The 20,919-nt window shown below is 30.4% G+C and overlaps 2 protein-coding genes across 3 annotated transcripts in view; one reads left to right on the plus strand and one right to left on the minus strand.

Moving 5' to 3' along the window:
• Nucleotides 1-20,919, plus strand: part of LOC115882709 (putative serine protease K12H4.7) — a gene marked incomplete in the record, with an annotated part of 747,005 nt that overhangs the window by 300,628 nt on the left and 425,458 nt on the right.
• LOC115882712 (UNC93-like protein) overlaps nt 1-20,919 on the minus strand; it is a 91,661-nt gene that overhangs the window by 40,191 nt on the left and 30,551 nt on the right. The window contains exon 1 of one of the 2 annotated variants that reach the window (XM_030900936.1): nt 7,283-7,578. The exons of the other annotated variant lie outside the window; for it this stretch is intronic. The gene's annotated coding sequence lies outside the window, so the exon portion shown is untranslated. Of the gene's footprint in view, nt 1-7,282; nt 7,579-20,919 lie in introns of those variants that run through there. 2 annotated transcript variants of the gene reach the window in all.

The following is a 20,919-nucleotide window of genomic DNA, read 5'->3' on the forward strand; positions in this document are numbered from 1 at the left end:
ACTGAGAATACATCATAATTTAATAAATAAAATAAATTTCATGAAAATCGAATTTTATATATTAGATGGAACAGGATAATGATTAATAATTTGGAACATCGGACATTGGAAAATGAATGCGTTAAAATTTATTGCTTCGTTGTTGTTGTATTAATTTGACCATGGACAATTAATTCTACAATTCTTGTCAATAACACAAATGTTAATATATATATATAGTTTGTGTCGGGTCACGATTAAAGCCATCCAAATATTCCACCTCACTTAATAGGTATCTACTACTATCAGAAATTTATAATTGAACATGCATAATAATCATAATATACAGGCCCGGCAATGGATCTCTAGGCATAGAAATTACATGCATTGGAATGAAACGCCTATAAAAAGTCTATGCTTAAACAGAGATGGACAATAACTTCCCCGTTTCCACTTCCACTACGACTGTCTACTTAGACAAACTCCAATAAGATAACAAATTTTGGAAATTCCGCCACCTCCCATCCACTCATGATACCCATCTCCCTGCCCTTTATTTATCGCCATTATTTTATTTCCCTTCCCGCGCCTCCGCACGTCGCTATTCCGACTCCCTTCAGTTCATCACAGAGTTGCCAGGTCTACCGGTTTCGTCTGTAAGCTACCGATCTATCGATTTAAAGAAAAATCTAACGATATGTTCAACTGCGTCTTTAGTTTTTACAATAGAAGCACTTTTAAAAAGCTGACTTATTTATTACAGTTGAGGGTTGGAACCTTTGGTGTTAAACAGCAAAATAAAAACACTAAATTACCACAATACACCAAAACACTTTTACTTTTACACTGGACGCGCGTTTCGCTAACCATGTTAGCATCATCAGCAGATGATTATAAACTGACAAGTTAGTTTATTAGAATTTAATTACTAAAAATTAAGCGACTGCCGCGTTGGAATCTGTATAATCTGACTTTATTATTGTTTCATTAAATTTTATTTAGTAATAACACATATACAGGTCATCGTTCTGTCTAGTTGCAGAGTTACAGAGATATTCCTAAAAATCCTTATTACTCCTTATTAGGCGCGGTATTGGCGACATGCCCGAAGAAGTTGATATCTTTTGAAAAGATTTTATTTCATTCATCTACTAAAGTTGAACCCATATTTTCCCCCAAAAAATGTAAACAAAAAACAAAATTTAAGTTAAGAAACAACCTAAATTCGGACAAATATTTTAGTGATTTTCCCGTCAAAAAAATATATTAATATGAAAAAAGAGTTGAGAGTTGCTACAGCTTTCCCATTGAAATGAAATTAATTTTAGATATCACTGATCAAAATTTGTACAAAGGTAAAAAGTGACTGCTACACTAATTTGTGACTGCTATCCCTACTTGTTATAGCTTTATATGTTTTTATTAATATATTAATATTATTTAATTCAATATTTATTTTAATATTAAATAATATACCTAGCTATTTCTAATTCTTGTTATATTTATTATATTTGTATTTTATTTGAGTGATCTATTATTACGACACATAGGAATGCTAATTTTGGACTTAAATATTATATTTTATTTCGTTTCTGTACCTTTAATTTTTGTTGAAGATCTACCCAGAATTTTGTTCTCGTATGGAATTATAATCTAACAAACCCGGCAACCCTGTTCGTCTACTCCTTAGAAAGTTTTTTTCGGTCTAATTCCTTTGTCACAGCCGCGGCTTTGTGAAGCGCCGCCGCCGAGCGACTGTGTCGGGGCGACTGCTAGGAAGATCGTACAGTATTGCCATTTCATAGAATTGCACTTGCTATTTTAGAAATGATATCAAAGTTTTGCATGTTACTTTTCGTTTTAGAAAGAAGTTATGTGCCTAGAGAAAACATTCGTAAAATTGTTTCGTACTTTATTTAATATTTCATTAAGTAGGCAAGATAATGGGATTAGAAGATTTAGGATTTTGACAAGCCAACATAATTTCGATTTAATTGAATGGCAACACTGTCCGTCCTGTTTCTATTTTTTCGATTCTGTTCTATTAGTAGGCGGTAACCCCCACACAAGCGTCTTAAAGACCCGCCCGGCGCCCCCTCTCGTCGTATCACTTCTATGATCACTTCCCCTATACGATTGTAGGGAAAAGACACTTTATCCGTCTCTGTTGCACTGCAGTGTATTTTGCAGCCTTACCATCTTTTTTTTATCGCATTGAAAACCTCCTATTGCTAATATTCCTTTGCCAGTAGTGTATAACACTAGATTATAAAGTTTTCCTTCGCAAAAGAAAATTTGGATTTTTTTTACTTAGAATAAAAAAATATATTATAATAGGATACGTCATGTCTGTTTATATATTTTTTCCTCTCTTTATTTTTTTATTACGCAACTTGAATATCTAATAATGTATAGACAGGCGTTTTTTTCACGGTTTTTCATTTTTCATGCTTTATATCGAAGAAAAACTGCCAGACAGCATTTGAATATTTTCTTATGACGCACCGAGAATTTATAAATATCCGCCACTCAATTATTCCACATCAAATTGGTTTTTTACAATTTTTGACAGATAACATCGATATTAAGGATGCTTTTATTCGGTTCGTGTATAATAAAAGAAATAAGGGGATGTTTTAGGCCCGATTTCTTTTAATATTTCTAGTATCATTATTTTTTTTGTTGGTACATATTTTAAGCCTACAGCAAATTTTTCTAGACAGTAACTTACTGGAGCCTTTGCTAAACAAATTTGTAAATTGGTTATTAATTGTACAAATTAACATTAACTGTACTACAATTTTAATTCTCGTTTATTAATTTTATATTGGATAAATCTCATCAGTCTGATTTAGTTAAACATTAGATTAAATTTAGATGTTTTAGTTTTTAATTCAAATTGCTTTAAATTTTAAAATGTATATCGTCCTATGAATGTAACACCCTGAAAATGGAACACCTGTATAAAAAATAATATGCAGTGTGTTCCATTTAAAAGAAATAGAAAAGAAAACTATTTTATATTTTAGAAAGTTTGGCATGGAATTTTGAACACCCTGTATGGTTTAAGATTACGATATTTGTAGCAAAGTATGTACAGACTAATTACAGTAAATACCTAAATTAGTTTTGATTTCAGGACATTTCTTCAATTTTCAATAATTTTTTTAAGAAAGGCTAAAAATTTTATTTTTTATTAATTTTTTAATTATCTTTGAAACAATCAAAACATATTTAATAATATCTTAGGATTTATCTAAAGTGACTAAAAAGGAAGGTAAAAATGCAATAATACAGGGTATGTTCCATTCGAAAAAAAATCATCCCGATCCACTCACACTTTTTTGTGCCACCCTGTACAAGTAAAAAAAATATTTTCCTGAAATACATTCTAACGTTTTTATTCTAGAAGCTACAAATCCCCGAAGCACTTTTGCCGGACCCTGTATATGCAAAATTGTAGTTTATTCTTGTTCGTGAATCGAAAACAAATAAATTACAAAGTTAATTTTGAAACAACAATTTGAAACTCAGTTGGGTTTGCTGAATATATAGTATTTCATATTAAATCCATTCTAGGAGTTTGTAAGTCAGTGTTCTAAAGTTTGTTTGGTCCTAAGTTTTTCTTTATTGACCGAACAAAAACTACTTATGAAAAATAATATTTGTAACAAAATCACTTCTGCGAACTTCCAAGAATTGAACCCTCTTAGGTTTCATTATAAGTAATATAGCTGTATGTATCTTATTTCTAAGCAAGAATGTCAAAAGTTGACATATAATGTGCCATTCTATTCAGAGTGTCATTTTCTATCGAATAAAGTAAAAAAATACCGAAAGTGCCATTTAAAAATCAAAAGTTATAGTCATTTCCGGTGAAACAGGAAGTGACCCAAAAAAAATGAAATCGTCAATCAATCCTAATTTATGTCATATACTAACATACCAAATCTCATTCTTTTAACAGTAAAAATAAAAAAGTTATAGGTGTGAGCCACTTTTGAGACGCACCCGGTATATGCCTAAAATATTCTAAAATTGGTATTAATAGAACACATTAAAATATCAAATATGTTAATTTTATACAATAGGATAATTAGGGTTTTGATTTGGGAATACAATATTTTTAGTATGCATCTTGTTTTGATAGAAACGTCTTCTTGTTTTCTATGTTTTTACGAAATTCTATAGATATTAAATTCTCAAGTCTGTTGTAGTAAAATTCTTCGACGCAATAGGAAATATTTTTAATATTCGTACGTAAGGAAAATGTTTTGATATTAAAGAATTTTTGATGATAATACCGTTAAACCTAAACAAAGATTATACTTCGCGTTTATTTATATTTAATAAAAATATTAACGGGATATAAGATATAAATTTTGTTAAGGGCCTCAGGTGTAGTCAAAGTGTAGTGGAATTAAAATAAAACTTTCAGAAAATAATCTATTTCCTGTCTATGGAGTTTTAGAGATGGGGAGAAATATTTCATGGGACTTTATTTGAAAAAGTCGTCACAAATATTGGAAATGAAGTGTAAGGAAGCCAATATGCAATAATATACCGTATGATCGAAAAAAAACGGCGTCCAGTTGGCTGGCAAATGACGATCAATGACATTTCCCATATAAATTTACATATAAAATGACAGCGACCTTCATTTCATAGCCATCGTTGACGCCGTTTTTTCTCGATCATACGGTATATGGTCGGCTTTATGACGAAAAGGCTATCTCGATTTTTGGCGATTTTGAGATATCAATGTCATGACATGCCCAATCAGTCATATTTTAACATAGCGAATTTGCGCATCTCAATATTATACCTTTTTCATTTTATATTCGTTTAAAAATTTGCCCCATCTCAAATACTACAATTCTTCGTTATGACGACGAGACGTATGTTGAGATAGGGCTCTTTGTTATATCAACTGTTATATACTCTGTTTTTTTTTTCTCAGGTAAGATTTCGACAGACGATGAGAGAAAAAAAGCAGATGACGTCCCATACCAATTTATTTATTTTACTAAAAAAAGTTTCTAATAGTTTTTAAGTTAAATAGGGTTTAAGTATAAATTCGTCATGCGTCGTCACTTGTTGTTTTTAACCAGTTTTATTGGTTTATTTCAAAAATGACAGATCGTATTTCAATTTTATTGGTTTGACGGAACGATAAACGACAAACGGACGCCGATGCGTATGAACTCGCCTTTAGATTTTTGACGTTTGTCAAAGTCTTGCCAAATTATAGGTTATAATTTTGTGACAACTGTTGTCAAATACCCTGCGTTTTGGAAGATGATGCATTTTGATTCGTGTTATTACTTGTGTTTTGTGTCTTTTGATGTCAAGTGGAGGAAAAATCGAGTGAAAATTAACTGTAGAACCCAGAGCACAGTTTATGGTTAATACTCGCTGCCCAGGCAGCAAGTCTTATACAGATACACCAATAAAGTTACTATCAATAAAATTCGTATACCATCTCGTCGTAGATAAGTGCATCTCGAATATGGTAGAAGGACCATACTAAACACAATGACATACTAAAAACTGGAGTAGCTGTAAAATATCGACATCACAAGATAGGTAAATAATGGATTTTAGTACTGCAGAAAAATAATGTCAAAAGGTACTGATTTAAAAAAATTCAGATTAAAGTTAATTAATCAACCTGTGAGGTATAAAATTTGGTAAGTGTTATTATTAATAAAATAGTTTGTTTTATTTATTCCTGCGGAATATTACAAATTTGTATTTGTACATAAGTTATATTGATAAATATAATCATAAATGCAGGAAGTTTCATAAAGCTTGAAAGTAAGAAATAGTTCTTTTTTATATTTTTTGGTATGTGGTGTCTTCTTTTTGTTTGTTTTGGATTAACACATACCGTTTTTTATTAAATAAAATAACTCGATTAAATTTTTTCAGTTTTATACAGTTTTTTTTCACAATATTTTGAAGTTACTTGTCAGTCAAATTTTAAATATATATATTAATTTCCTGCTATGCGTTCCAGTTGTACCAACTTATTTCTTTGTAAAATAAAATAAACTACTTTGAAATTAAAATGACAGACACATCTATCACTGTCAAGGATCTTCTCGTTGGGCAGACTATACCAATTGTTATACTACAAGAGAGATGGAAATTGAGATAGGTCCTTTTGTTTTAAGTTATGAAAATGCATGCAAGAGAAAATCACACCATTCTGTCTAATTTTTTTCTGATGGTTGTTTGGATTAAAATAAAACTTCTATCATGGCAGCAGCCCTCTTTTACAGTGTGATTTTGAGTCTGTTTTTGTTTTTCAAAAACCAAACCAAACCAAAACCAAACCTATAATATTAAGAAAATATCAAGATCTACCACCCCTTTGCACTGGTGATCAACCTGTCATTCAACTCAATTAACTAAATAATTATTAAACATATATTATTAGTTATAAAAATGTATTTTTTGTATAAAAAACAATATTATTAAAATAAGCTAGATAAGAATATTTTAATTTATTATTGTCTTGTTCTGGAATGAAAATTGTTTTTGTTTTAAGTTGATCTAATCCAACGCGAATATAAGTGTTTAAATCTATTTTCTTCTGATTTTTCGGTGATTTTTAGATTTTTTCTTGTATGTGTGTATTATATTTTAGTATATATAAGAACACTTTACCATGATTTTTAAATTTATTTTACATGGGCGTATGTATACTATTCGTTCGGAAAGAAATTTATTATCGTTATAACAAAAAGACCTATCTCTATTAAACAACTAAAAATAAATTATTTATTAAAATTTACGCTCAATTTATGTTCAGAACGTTTCCTCAAGGTCTCCGTTTAAGTGTTAATACAAACACACTATTAAAAAACTAAAGACTTTACATTTATTGGCCAAATAAAGCAAGTGATTTTCTTTAAATTGCTCTCCTGAAAAGTAGCAAAAATCGAGACACGCCTTTTCGTAGTAAAGCCGACGATATCGTGTTCCATTTAAAAAAAGTCACCTCGATCCGGTCACAATTTTTTGAGCCACCCTATAGAAGTTAAAATATTCTCCTGAAATACATCCTGGTACATACTTTAGGTTTGCACTTAATAAAATTCTCAAGTTTTTTATTCTAGGAGCTACAGATGCCCGACGCACTATTGGCGAACCCTGTATAAAACACTGCCAGCGGAATTACGAATTTTAAAATAAAATTATAATAGTATTTATTAAATTTGTAAAAACCGTTAATTATTATTAATGTGGTTAAATTCAGTAACAGCAATTTCAAATATTAGCACAAAAAAAAACTCACCGGACTGATACTGGCGCACACAAAACAAGCGAATAGTCACTGGTAGCGGCTACTGCTATCCGCCAACCAAGCCCAATCACCGCAAAAGCTCACTAATGAAGAGCGAGAAGTTGGTGTCGAGTGGCAAGGCCACTTTTATTTCTTTTGTTGCCCTTCTATATAGCGCACACCATTGACCGAGAGGAAACGTAGACCCATTAAATCACTCACTAATTTTTACTATTCATAATTGTAAAAAGCGCCCGCCACCGGTTTCGGTCAAGCGTGCTACAATCAAGAACCACTTTGCGTTTCTATGAAAAAAAGAAACGTAAACTCCGGTACTAGCCGAGAATGTTTGCGTCAAGAACCATCGGTAATGTGTAGGTGAGGTACTCGCATTTTTGTCGTTTGGTCTGAAGAAAAACAGGTTCGTTCTGGAGTACCTACTGACCAGTTCTTCTGATAATAGACAAGTGGGTAAAAATGTACGTACAGTTAATAGTTATATATATTTTTTCCATAGCATCTGTTAAAATTGCCTTATATCTATCAAAAATACTTGATAAAATAGTACTTCAACCGCAAGGGTAGATTAAATAATGATACTTTAACAGCGAGGATAGGTTAAAAACTTTATTTCTTCTCGCACGTTTTTTAATTGCTTCCATTTTTGAAAATGTTTGTATTCCTTTTCATAAGTTATTCGGGATTTAAATGAAAGTAGTTGGTATATGGCGTTTGACGCCCCAAGTAGCATTTTCACGACTTGCGACCACATGTTTACTAAACACAACGTTGGCACAAATTACCTATAACAGATGCGAAAGAAAGCGACTGCATCGGAAACCGCTCGGCAAGCCCCACGCACACGCCTATTGAGTGGTGTAAATACACCAGTCGTTTAGTCCGGAAACCCATGCTGTGTCGTATTCGCTTGCTGGAATGACATAGTGCGTGGTTATATGTTTCTTCTTAAAAACGCGTGTAGGATTTTTGTTGAACTTTTGAACTGTTATTTCTAAGTTTTGGTAATTTGTATATCTTATTTAAAATGGGATACAAATGTGTTTATCTATAAGGAAAAAAAAAGATATTTAGAGTATAAAACTCATCAGAATTTAATATAAATAATTTTTCCATTTCCAGTAACTAAAATGAACAAATTTTTCCACTTTCATGATCAAAGGCTTTTAAATGGGTAAATAATTTCGAGTTATCCAGAGATTCGGATTCTTTTGCAAATTTTAGACAAATATCACATTGATGTGTTTGAAGACCCTTTTAATTGATGTAGTCAAACATAATTAAAGGCATTTTGAGTTGAAAACATTTCTCAGAGGCTGTTTGATATAATGAAAACTATAGAATTTGACCACCCATGTGAGAAATTTCCTCTTATTTACATCATTAAATGATTTATTAGATTGAAAATATTTGATGTATTAAAGTTTACAAATAAAGATTTATATAGTCGAAAAAAGTCCGATAGAACCAATAGAAAAGTAACTATTTTGTCACATCTTTAATTAAATTTTGTTAAATAAATTAATTTTTTATACTATAAATATTTTTTTTTTCCTAATCTCCTACGAACTGATATAATATGACGAGCAATCTATTAAATTACTGTGAGATTATATGCCTCGATAACATATTGGTGCAGATTATTTTTACCCAAACAAATAATAACCCAAACTATACATTGATGCGGATTGTCTATGAATTCTTTCTGAAGGTCACAGAAACCTGAACGCGTAATTCGGTGTTCTTTCGCATCTGTTGTAGTTAATTTGTGACGTTGGATTAGTTACAAAAATAGTTAGCTCCGTCCCTTAGGTATTAAAATAAATGTAAACGTTGTAACGCTGTGCCGACGTTGCACTAGTACTACAAAAAAGTAGAAGCTTTTGCGACGTCGAATAAACGTTGTCTTGTAACCTTTTTTGCTTAAGTGATCTTTAGGTGATTCGGACAACGTAGTTACAATGTTGGGCAATAAGGAGTTTTCCGACGTCACTTTCAGGACCTATTCCAACGTTATGCAAACGTCGTCTGTTTTACTAAATCCAACGTTGTTTAAATTTCCTTATTCTTACGTTGGTAGGACGTCGAGCCACTACCTTTTTGCAACTGTATTGGACCATAATCTTAAATTTTCACTTCATTGTTCTGTATATAAAATTTTCAGTGCTGTTTCTGTTTTTATAAAAAAAACTTAATTAAAATGGGACGTAAGAAAGGCACATATAAAACTAAATTTAAATTATACATCGACATATTACCGATAACATATATACATAAATTAGGCAATCTTGCGACTAGTATACTACCTGTTAAGGCTGAACTGCGACTTTATTAGTCCAGTATGCGACTTCTCGAAATACTCCATCTTAATCTCCAAAGCAACAAAGTGAAAGCCGCCATGTTCTTGAATAAGAAAAATTTTCGTTCCTGAAATAGCAATTCCTGCTTTTTGAATACATTAACTTGAAATATTTGACTCTAAACACGCGGAAACTATTTTTTTTCGACTGCGAATAAATTATTCTCATTTTACTAAAAAAAAATTCAAGAAATTTTTTAAAACTTCTTTAATTCTAAGGCCCATTAGTATTTTTCAAAGTAGAAACAATACATTTATCAATAAAGTTGTTTGCGTTTAACTTTTTTGCCTTGGGTAACGAGTTACAGAGTTGGTTAAAGTGTTTCAATAATTATGATCTTCAAACATCCTCCACACTTAAATACTTTTGTTTTGTTTTCCTTTACTGCCGTTTTTAAGTTTTATAAAAGGACTTTACAGGTATATTTTTTTACTTACGAAGAGTTTATAGCTCTTATGGACCAAAAACGTTATCAAATTACTGTCGAACAATCATTTATCTCCCGCTAATATATTAAAACCAATCAACATTCCTAAATATTCAAATAATAAGGGATAAATTAGATAAGACTGCAAAACTCAAAGAGAACGACACAAGTGGCAAATATCATTTAACAGTATTAAATAATATGATAATATGCGAAAAAAACGTATTCAACTTCAACAAAGGAAACCATAATACACACCTCACAAAAAATTTCGCAACACTTATATTTTTCGTAGATTTATTCTTGAAACACTTCAAACATTTTTATGTGAAAAACTTAAATCTAAGGTCTGCCTGAGTTATGGTATACTTTCCATTCCTTAACAAGTTGCTATTAATGCAAATAACTTTTCAGATTATTGTTAACCAAGAGAATTTAAGAATACTTTGCAGTTTTCCAAATTAATAAGTGATGCGATAATTTATGTGGGGTGTATATTATTTCAAAATAACATAATATGTAAGGCACTTACATAAAACATGCTTAAAAATAATTCTCAATTTCTTCTCCATCCATATACAGGAGCTCTTTCGCTTCCGGAAACAAGTCTACTTTTTTATTTTTAGAGTGCTTTGGTCGCAGATGTGAAAGTAGAAGATCTGAATATATCAATAAGTTGTGCAAAAGATCTTCAATAGTTTGGCTCCAACAATGATGCAGCATTGAGGGTGGAGTGTTAAATACATCGAAGAAAATTTTGCCGGTTTGAAAAAATATTCTCTTGAGTAATTTTTCTCCAATGTTGAGATTTTCTGAATTGTTGTAAACTGTCCCCCACCCCAATGTGAGGATGGTTCCTCGCCCCTAAAAGCATTCAGTATGTTCCTAGAAAGCGTATAGCTTTTTCAATAAAGAAATTATAGCACAAAAAATTACGGATATAAACTCCGGTCGAATCAATGGAAAACGTAATTAATGGCGAAGAAATTTATTTTTTTCTTCCAGGTTCGGATCTAGGTGGATCAAATTTATATGTAACAGTTTACTAGAAGGTTCACTCTATGATATTTTGTATAAATAACCTTGCGCGAATGTAAGCATTTTTTTGAAAGTCATAGTAAACATGTAGAAACTAGACTTGAAAAAAATTGGGACATTTTTTTCGGGTTTGTTGTTGTTAAAAGACTTTTCTTTACGGAAAAAATTGTTGGAATTGAACAACACAAGGAAACTTCTGAAAATAATAAATTTTATTGTATGAAATTTTTGTACAAATTTGGTAAATTAAGGAAACCATAACTTTAACCCGCCATAACTCCCCGACTAAGAGGTCAACTCAAGAAATATCTCACATGGTGGGGCTCTGGGATGTCCTTTATCCATCTATATAAAAAACTTGATGAATTATTTTTTTTGTTTTTTGGGCTAATGTCCGGCATTTCCCGATTTCGTTACACTGTGCGCCGCGCCGCTTTTTTTATCATACGGTACTATAAATGTTAATTTTATGATAAATTTAAAATATACTGTCGCTAAAATAATGTTTACTTAGAAATTAAACATCTTACAAAGATTGCCAATAACTAATCCAGATTTTGTAGTGATAAATGATCACGTCACAAAGCTATGGATAAATAGACATTACTTGGAATCAGAATTTGGTAAAAAATTTAATAAACAAAACATGGATTTAGGTAATAAATTTAGCTTTATTTTTTGATTGACGCCTCGTGTCGGACATATCTCAGATTAATATCTGAGCGATAAATCATCGTTCTACAGCTGGCAATGCAATTGACCGAAAATTATTCCAGTTTTGTGGTGACATATGCGTCCACAATTTATCTGAAAAAATTAAAAATTCCTGCATGCTGCAATGAAAAATATATGTTACATTCAAAAACAAGTTGGTGTAAATTTATTATATAAAAATAGCTTCAATTTTTTAAGGTAAAGGTATAAAACAAATAATAAATACATATTAACATGATATTTCTTACAAATTGCCAGTTTTTTATGGCTTCTTTACGACAATTACCATATTTAAAAGATGCGGCAATAAAATAATATTTGTTGAATAAATTTCGTGATGACAAAAATGTTTTAGTCCTGATTTTTATGCATAAGTTTATTTTTACAACTGTTTTGTTTAAAAGCATAGGTTAATTTATACATGATTTTAAATCTGGTACAAGTAATATACAGGGTGAGTTTTAATAAGTGCAAATATTTTCAGGGCTGGTAGATCTTGATAAAAGAAACATATTTTCTCTTTACCGTTTTTCAAATAAATTGAAAATATCCGAGTTATTTTACTTTGAAAATTTCACACCTCTACTTTTCAACCAATAACATGCTTTAATGTTGACTAGTTACCATGGCAACTGAAAAAATTTCCGGAAATTTTTTCGAGGCGCCACGAAACTTTAGTGGAAATTTTTTGACAGTTGAAAAGGTAAACATAAGATCTACAATCATAATGTGAATGAACTACAATGTCTATATATTGAAATATTACCCATTTGAGTTTTAGCATTTGATGTAACTAAGGTTGGTAATATTTTTTATTTAAGGAAATATGTTAGATATACCTACATATGAATTTCTTCGAAATTGCCATGTTCTAAAAAATATAGTTCTGCCGCCTTTATTTAACTAAAGCTGGTATTTTTCTATTTAACGAAATATGATGGATATATCTATATGATTTTTTTAGAATTTATTTCATGTTGAATTATCTTCAATGCCAAATCTTTAATGATATCGACTAATATAGCAAAATAATAACGAAACACATTTAGTAATTATAGGTTTTATTAATATTAAAAACACAATTATTGTAAATGTTTGTAGGCTGGCTTGAATTGGTGGTTTGAATCTGGGTATTTTCTGTTTTATTTTGCATTGTGCTCTGATCATGATTGAACTGGCTAGTACTTGATGAAATGCTCCTCATGGATTCAATCATCTGTTGATGATGTTCAGCGTCCAACTGTAAGTAAGGTTTGATCGACTGACTATTACTATGTCCAGTAATTTTAATGAGCTGTTGTTCACCAACTCCTTTCTTGGCCAAATTCGAAACAGCTGTTGCTCTTGCAGAATGATTGGTTATTTTAACTTTTTTAGTGTCAATTCCTATATCTGAAGCTGCTGATTTAAACCATGAAGATACAATGTTCTTACCAACTGGGCTATTCTTGTACCATCCTTTCGAATTGGGTTGATTCCAGTATGGGTTTGGTGTTAAGAATAGTCTGTCGGTTTGAATAAGATTTCCCCTTTTTTCCATCAACTTTCTAAACAAGCGAACCGGACACATTTGTGGATTTTCGAAATTTCTAATCAACCATTTACTATCCGACAGTTTTTTAGAACCACCTTGTGTGGTTTTAGAGAAAATTGGATTATATTCTATCCGACCTTTTGGGTTTCCGAAATTATCAGTTTCTTCTTTGAAGTATTGGATACAAGCAGAATGTCCTTCCCCTCCTCTCCATGCCAGCTCATGTGAAACTATGTGAAAAAATTTACGCTGCAACCCATCTGGAGTATTTTCATCCCACATTTCAATAATTTTTTTGTATTCGTCACTGGTTAAGGCTGAAGCACTCACTTTTCTTTTTGCTGAATCTCTCTGTAGTATTTTGCGCTTAGCATCGCGTGCAGCTCTGGCGGTCACAAATTCCACATCAGAAAACGGATTAAATTTTATTTTATATTTTTCGTAATAAATTTCTTGCAACTGCTTAGCAGTAGAGTTCCACATCACTTTGACCACACTTTCCTTATAATCTTCAAAATTTTTCTTTTTCATATTAAATGCGTAGTCCTCCAGTATAGTAGCCAGCTGTACTACACTCATACACTCATGAATATTATACGACTTTTCATCACAAAATTCAACAAACTGTTTCCATACACTTGATTTTGATTTTCGGGTGTTATCTGGTTTTATATTTTCAATTTCTTCTTTAATGACTTGTTGGTTTACTTTTCCAAATCGCGACATTTCGCTATACACTTCTTACTCTACGTACAGACGTTTTAAAACTAGTAATAGCTTAATGACAGAATCGCAAACAAAAATGACAAAACACATATATGTCAAAAACATCAATACCTTGGCCAACTTAACAAATTGAAATTATTTTAAAATGTCATGTTGGATTAATATTTTTTTTCAAATTTAGGTGTGAAATTTTCTTACCGAATACCACGCAAGCTTAAATTATTCCTGGAAATTTTCTTTCGGGCACGAATATTTTAGGAAAATTATCCCTCGTCTTCGACTCGGGATAATTTTCAAAATATTCGTGCCCTCAAAAAAATTTCCGAAAATAATTTAAGCTCTTGTGATATTATAAATGAAAATTTCCAAAAAGAAATTATTTTTTTGTGAAAACTTTTGAGAACCACTGGATTTTTTTCATGTAAATTTAATCTACTCCCTATGTTGCCATATTATCAACGAATTTTGTTTTTTAACTAAATACTAAAAACATTTCGAAATTTTTTTCAAAAAATTCCAAATTTTCAAAAAAACATTTTCGCGAAAAAAAACTCATAATCCTGTTTCTGGGTCCAAACCAAAATCAACGATTCTTGAAATTGTTTACTATTCTTTTCTTTATTAGTTGTTATTTGGCTTGCAAATAATCCCATAATACTACAGAAATAAGAAAAAAAAAACGAGACTACTGCTTTCTGAGAATATCTGTCTTTGCTGTACATCGGAAATACCAAATATGGGGATTAGTAACTTAATAATTTATGTAAAATATTAATACCAACCAGTTAAACACGTGAATTTCCCTAACTATTGGTTATGTGTTATTAACATAGGAGTCCCAAAATGCAAAATAATGACTTAAAACATAAATTAATATAAACATTTGAGAATCTAGGGAGATATAAAGTTTATCAGAGAAAATTAAAAGAATTTAATATGGATTTTACTAAACGATGCATAATAAACTAATGGCAGTTCGTTTGAATAAATTAATATTTGTTAGTTTGAATTGTTTGTGTGTATAACGAAGTGGTCAAGTAGTATATACAGTATGGTACAAATTCGAGGTACGAGCATTGGTAATCTCGGAAACCGTAATAGATACGAATAGGGTTAAATTGGGGCAAAGTTGTGCCTTGGGCTGTTCAAACATTTTTTAAAATTTTCAAGGATTGCTGAGTTTTTTGAAAAAAAAAACCGGATTTTTTTGAAAACTAATTTTATTTTTTCTTGTCGTTGCCTTTTAGAAAATCAAAAAAGGAATTGCACATTGTCATAGCCACTTCATGAGGGCTATCTGATAGTATTTTTAGATTTTCAAATCAATAAAAAGTATCGACAGGAAAAAAAATTGATTTTCAAAAATATCCGTTTTTTCCAAAAAACTCAGCAATCCTTGAAATTTTTAAAACTTTTTTGATGGCATCTTGGTGAACATCCCAAAGCGCAACTTTGCCCCAATTTAACCATGTTCGTATCTATTACTGTTACTGAGTTACCAATGCTCGTACCTCGAATTTGTAGCACCCTGTATATTTCTTTTAAAAAATAAATGCATAAAAGTCACATAATAGTAGTATTTTGACATAAAATAGGGATATTGCCTAGAATTATTGTAGTATTAACTCATAAGTAGACATATAATTTTCAATCCGCGTTGCTTTAATGCTTTCTGTGATTATTTTTCTAATAAACGCTGAATGATTCCAACGTAATTCTGCACAACCATTCTAGCCCCGACATTGCTTTTTTGCATAATGAAAATTTAATGAACTTGCATCGACATAGGCGTTAACATAATTGTGCATTTAATTAAAAGCAACTAGATGCACATATATGAATAGTTAAATCATTGCGATCAAACAAGCCATGATCTAATATCTTTTATTGATCAATAAATCCCTTACGTTTCGCATATTATTAGAGAACATATATTTAAATTTTTATTTCTCTGACATGCGTTTTTTAATTGACTTCAAAAAAAAATCAGCAAATGACAAAAGGAACTACGCGTTATAATGAACAATTGATTTGTTTTAATCTTACTTAATATATTTAATTATATCTTGACATCGAATCTGTTATTGCTCGCGGACAAGGTCTAGGTCGAGAATGAAAGTAATATCACTCTGCGGTTTTAATACTTATAGAGTGACCCAAAAAAACTTGCAGTAAATTTAATTTGTATTACAGTAAAGGTAATATATTACCCATAAGAGCAATGAGAGAATTTATGTCCCAGAATTGAAGGACAGAAGATCGAGTTTGACATAAGTCCATCCTTGTTCAGTAGCTGGATGTAATGCACATGCGCCGAAATGCTACTTTTCTATTGGCCGAATGGTGTCGAGATGGGTTATCGATTTATTTTTGGACGCGTCGTCGGCGTGGATTTTGTTTTCAGTTTGGACTTGGGCAGTCGCCATTAGTGTTTTCTCTAACTTTCTGTTTTCCACGTGTACTGTGTTTTCGTTTGTATTTTAATCTTTGTCGTTTATTGACAATTTTGTGATTTAGTTTTAAAGACTTTTGCTGTAGTTTAATTAATAGAACAATGGGAATGGGCTACTGCTTCTTGTGTGGTAGAAGCCAACTAACCAAATTAATAATAGAAATTTTTCTCGATGTTCGTTTGTATCATGAAAGCAAAATCAGAAATGAAAGGGATGTTAATATAAGACAAAAATATACTAAACTAATTTTATTCAAAAATCAATAATTGTTAAAAGCATTATATTTAGTCTTACTATTTTAAAATAAAAAAGACATTATAATGTAAAGACTAAAAATAGAGACTACATAAGGCTAATTATAATGCTTACACAGTTACACACAAACTGTCTTATTGTAAATTATTATTGTTTTTTTTTCATAATATAAAAGAGTATTTACAATGCAACAATGTAAATAATTATATTTTTTGTATCTAGCTTGATTTATGTATAAACTTAATATGTACATACTTTTAGTTATATTTGTTTAATAAAAAATATGTTAATAATAAAGAATTACTTTTGTTTCATTTTAAACCAGGACTGATGTTGATTATTGATCATAAATACATGGGCAGTAAAAGAAACAATAGACAGTAAAAAATGTACTGTTATACTTTGTTTTGCTGCAATTTTTAAGTCGAGTGAAATAGATATGCAATTTGTAATACTAAGTTCTTAAGACAGTTCCTTAATTGAGGTTTTACTAAATTATTTTTTGAATTTTAAAAAAAGTGAAATAGATATGCAATTTGTACTACGAAGTTTTTAAGACAATTTCTTAATAATTGTGGTTTTACTAAATTATTTTTTGAATTTAAAAAAAAAATATCGTACCTGTCACTTTTTTTCATTCGTTTTATTTAATAATAATTGTCTAACACAACAAAGTCTACTTAGAACGATATGATATAAATATAAATGAGTTCATTAAAAAATGGTCTGATTAAAATTAGTACCTAAATAAGCAAAAATTATCCCCTCATAAAACAAGAAATTAAGGAGTTCAGTAAAAGGATTGCAACTATATATTTTATTCAGTAAATTTTCATAATAGTAAGTATAAAAGCACAATCTCTAAAACGACAATATGAATAATGTATATTAAGATTTAACTCGAGTTTCAGTGAAAAAACTATATTGATATTAAAATATTTTAATACCTTCAGAATACTAATTACATACCATAAAATAGGAGTTTTTCGATGCGGGAAGCCTATCTAGAAAAAGAATTTTAGAAATCAGCAATGGGATTCTGTAAGCTCTGTAGCAAGAAATTTCCTATCGAGCCTATGCTATTTGTATACGATTGATGAGTCACTAGACAGGGAAATGTTTACAGAATCGCACTGCAGATACCTATTACGCTACTAGGAGCCCCCCATTGTGAGACAGATATAAAATAATTTTTATATACCTATTCCATAGCCTATTTTTTTAAATGTCTGTAATATTTATAATAAACTTATTTTAACGAGTAGAAGTATTGCACCAGCATCAAAATTAACACTACTTGTAAAAAACTGTTGCTCCTTGAGTTTGTAATAGATATAAACAAAATAAACATTCGAAAATAACTAAATCGAAGATATCTGAAAACTTTTGGTCGAAAAAGTGTTTTGCCATAACATGTTGGATACGATTAAAATATCTCAATTGATAAATATGCACATAATGTTACATTATCAAACTTATTTGATTTCAGAATATTTAACAAAAAGCTTCCAATTTTTCGAAAGATTTAATTCAATTATTAGAATACAACTTAAAATAAATAAAAATAAAACCAAAACAAAACATATCATATGATTTGGAACTGTCCAATCAAAGTGCTTACAGGTCGAGCAAGCGCAGAAAACCTCCTCCCGAACAAGGATAGACTTATGTAGGAAATGCATTGACATTCTATACCCATCCTTCAACATCGGGACAGGAATTTAAGCGGTACCCTCCGTATATTTTATTTGAACGTATTTGATATATACTCTGTTTTTTTTCCAGGTAAGATTTCGACAGACGATGACAGAAGAAAGGCAGATGACGTCCCATACCAATCTATTTATTTTACTAAAAAATGTTTGTAATATTTTTTAAGTTATCTATGGATGGGTTTAAATATAAATCCGTCATGCGTTGTTGTTCGTCTCTTGTTGTTTTTAACCAGTTTTATTGGTTTATTTCAAAAATGACAGATCATATTTCAATTTTATTGGTTTGACGGAACGATGAACGACAAACGGACGTCGATGCGTATGAACTCGCCTTTAGATTTTTGAGGCTTGTCAAAGTCTTGCCAAAATATAGGTTATAATTTTGTGTCAACCTATGTCAAATATCTGCGTTGTGGATGAAGTTTTTTTTTAAAATAAACATATTTTTTTAATTTTTAAACTTGAATAATTCGGTTATTTTCGACTTATTTGAAAAACAATAAAAAACTTGTTTCTTTTATCGAGATTTACCAGCCCTGAAAAAAATTGCACTTATTCAAGATTCACCCTGTATATTAGTTACAGTCACAATAGAATGAAAGAGACGTATACATTCAGGCGTTGTTTTATTGTCGCTCTGTATATTTAGGTATAATAACTAATGAGTAATACTACAGTAATAAAAACCTTGTCTGGTTTCCTGTTTGACAGAATCTATATCAATCTGTCTTGGTTATGATTTGCATATTATTGCGAACCAGATCTTTTCGATTCAGTAATTTTTCGTTAAACCTTTTTTTGATATGAGAAAATTAATCTATAGAAAAAATTTCACCTGTAACTTTATTTCGCTAAACTTTTATGAAATAAGAAATCCAATCAAAGAAAATTATTTGCTCCATAGAAAAATCGTGTCCTTTATTCACCTGTAAGTTTTCTTTTCATGCCTATGAATAACTTGAGAAAAAATGTTCTGAAATAGCAATACAAAAAATGTTGATTTCGTAATCCAGGAAAATACAATTTCAGTATTTTCCTATAGAAAGAAGAAATTAAAACGGAAAGTAGTCAACCAGCAAGGACTTCGTTACATAAATATCAATTTTAAAGAGTAGTTTTTTTTGTTATAGGGATATTTAGAATATAACCTTGCCTATTATTGTCAAGATATAAGATGGTATTAATGTTATTAATAAAAAAATTTCTCTATATTCAGTATTATATATTAATCACAGTTTATACAGTACCAGCTGGTCATCTTTGCCTGTTTTTAGGTGTCTCCGATTCATCTGTTATAGTGGTTATAGTGGCACCCGTCTAAAGCCATCTACAGGGTGGTCCGAACTTCATTCCGGAAACTTCGGCAACATATTTTGCAGTTAAAAATAAGTAAATAAGTTCGTATAAATGTATGTCCCAAAAAAGCTTAGTTTCGGAGATACAGAGTGTAGAAATTTCATTTTTATTACAATTTTTTTCCAAATAATTTCTGAAGTAACGTCAATATTTGGATGAAAATTGGTGTCTGGTAGTTTTTTGACATGACAAATTTGATTTTGATGTTAATATGACTCCTATTTGTAGTGGGCGCCACCTACATGTATTTTAACTGTTTTAAAGAGTAATAACTTTTCGTCTGTACTTGTATAAAACTACTGAGTGAAAATATACATTGCAGTGACTTTCTACGTACAAACCTACGCACCTAAAACAGTTTCTCATGATCTTTTGACAAAAAAAACATTTAAAATTCATGGTTTCAGTCTAATAACTATTTAGTCAACATGTTTAATTTATGTCAATGATGACAGGTATTGATAATAATTTCGATTCCAAATATCTCGAGTACCATTACTCGGAGCGATTTTTACCAAGAGGCCTTTTTTAATTAAAAAACGCCGTAACTGTATATTTTTTTACTCAGTAGTTTTATACAGATACCGACGAAAAGTTATTATTCTTCAAACCAGTTAAAAAATATGTAGGTGGCGCCCTCTACAAGTAGGAGTCATATTGACATCAAAATCAAATTTCTTATGTCAAAAAACTCCCAGATACCAATTTTCATCCATAATATATTGACGTTACTTATTTAACTATTTAATTTGGAAAAAATCGAAATAAAAATGAAAGTTTTACACCCTGTATCTTCGAAACTAAGCATTTTAAGACATACATTCTATACGAACTTTTTTACTTATTTTTATCTGCAGATAATATGCTGTCGAAGTTTTCGGAATATAATTCGGACCACTCTACTACACTATACATTATTGAATTCGGTCAGATAGTTGTATTTTTTTAAGATAATTTGCGTTTATTTCTTTAATAGTAACATTTTAAAATTTATGAGATCGCATAATTATAGATATTTTTCCCAACCAACTGTCTGATATAGTTATAAAATGC

This window comes from Sitophilus oryzae, unplaced genomic scaffold (assembly GCF_002938485.1).
Source record: "Sitophilus oryzae breed Bouriz unplaced genomic scaffold, Soryzae_2.0 scaffold_179_pilon_pilon, whole genome shotgun sequence".
NCBI lineage: Eukaryota > Metazoa > Arthropoda > Insecta > Coleoptera > Curculionidae > Sitophilus > Sitophilus oryzae.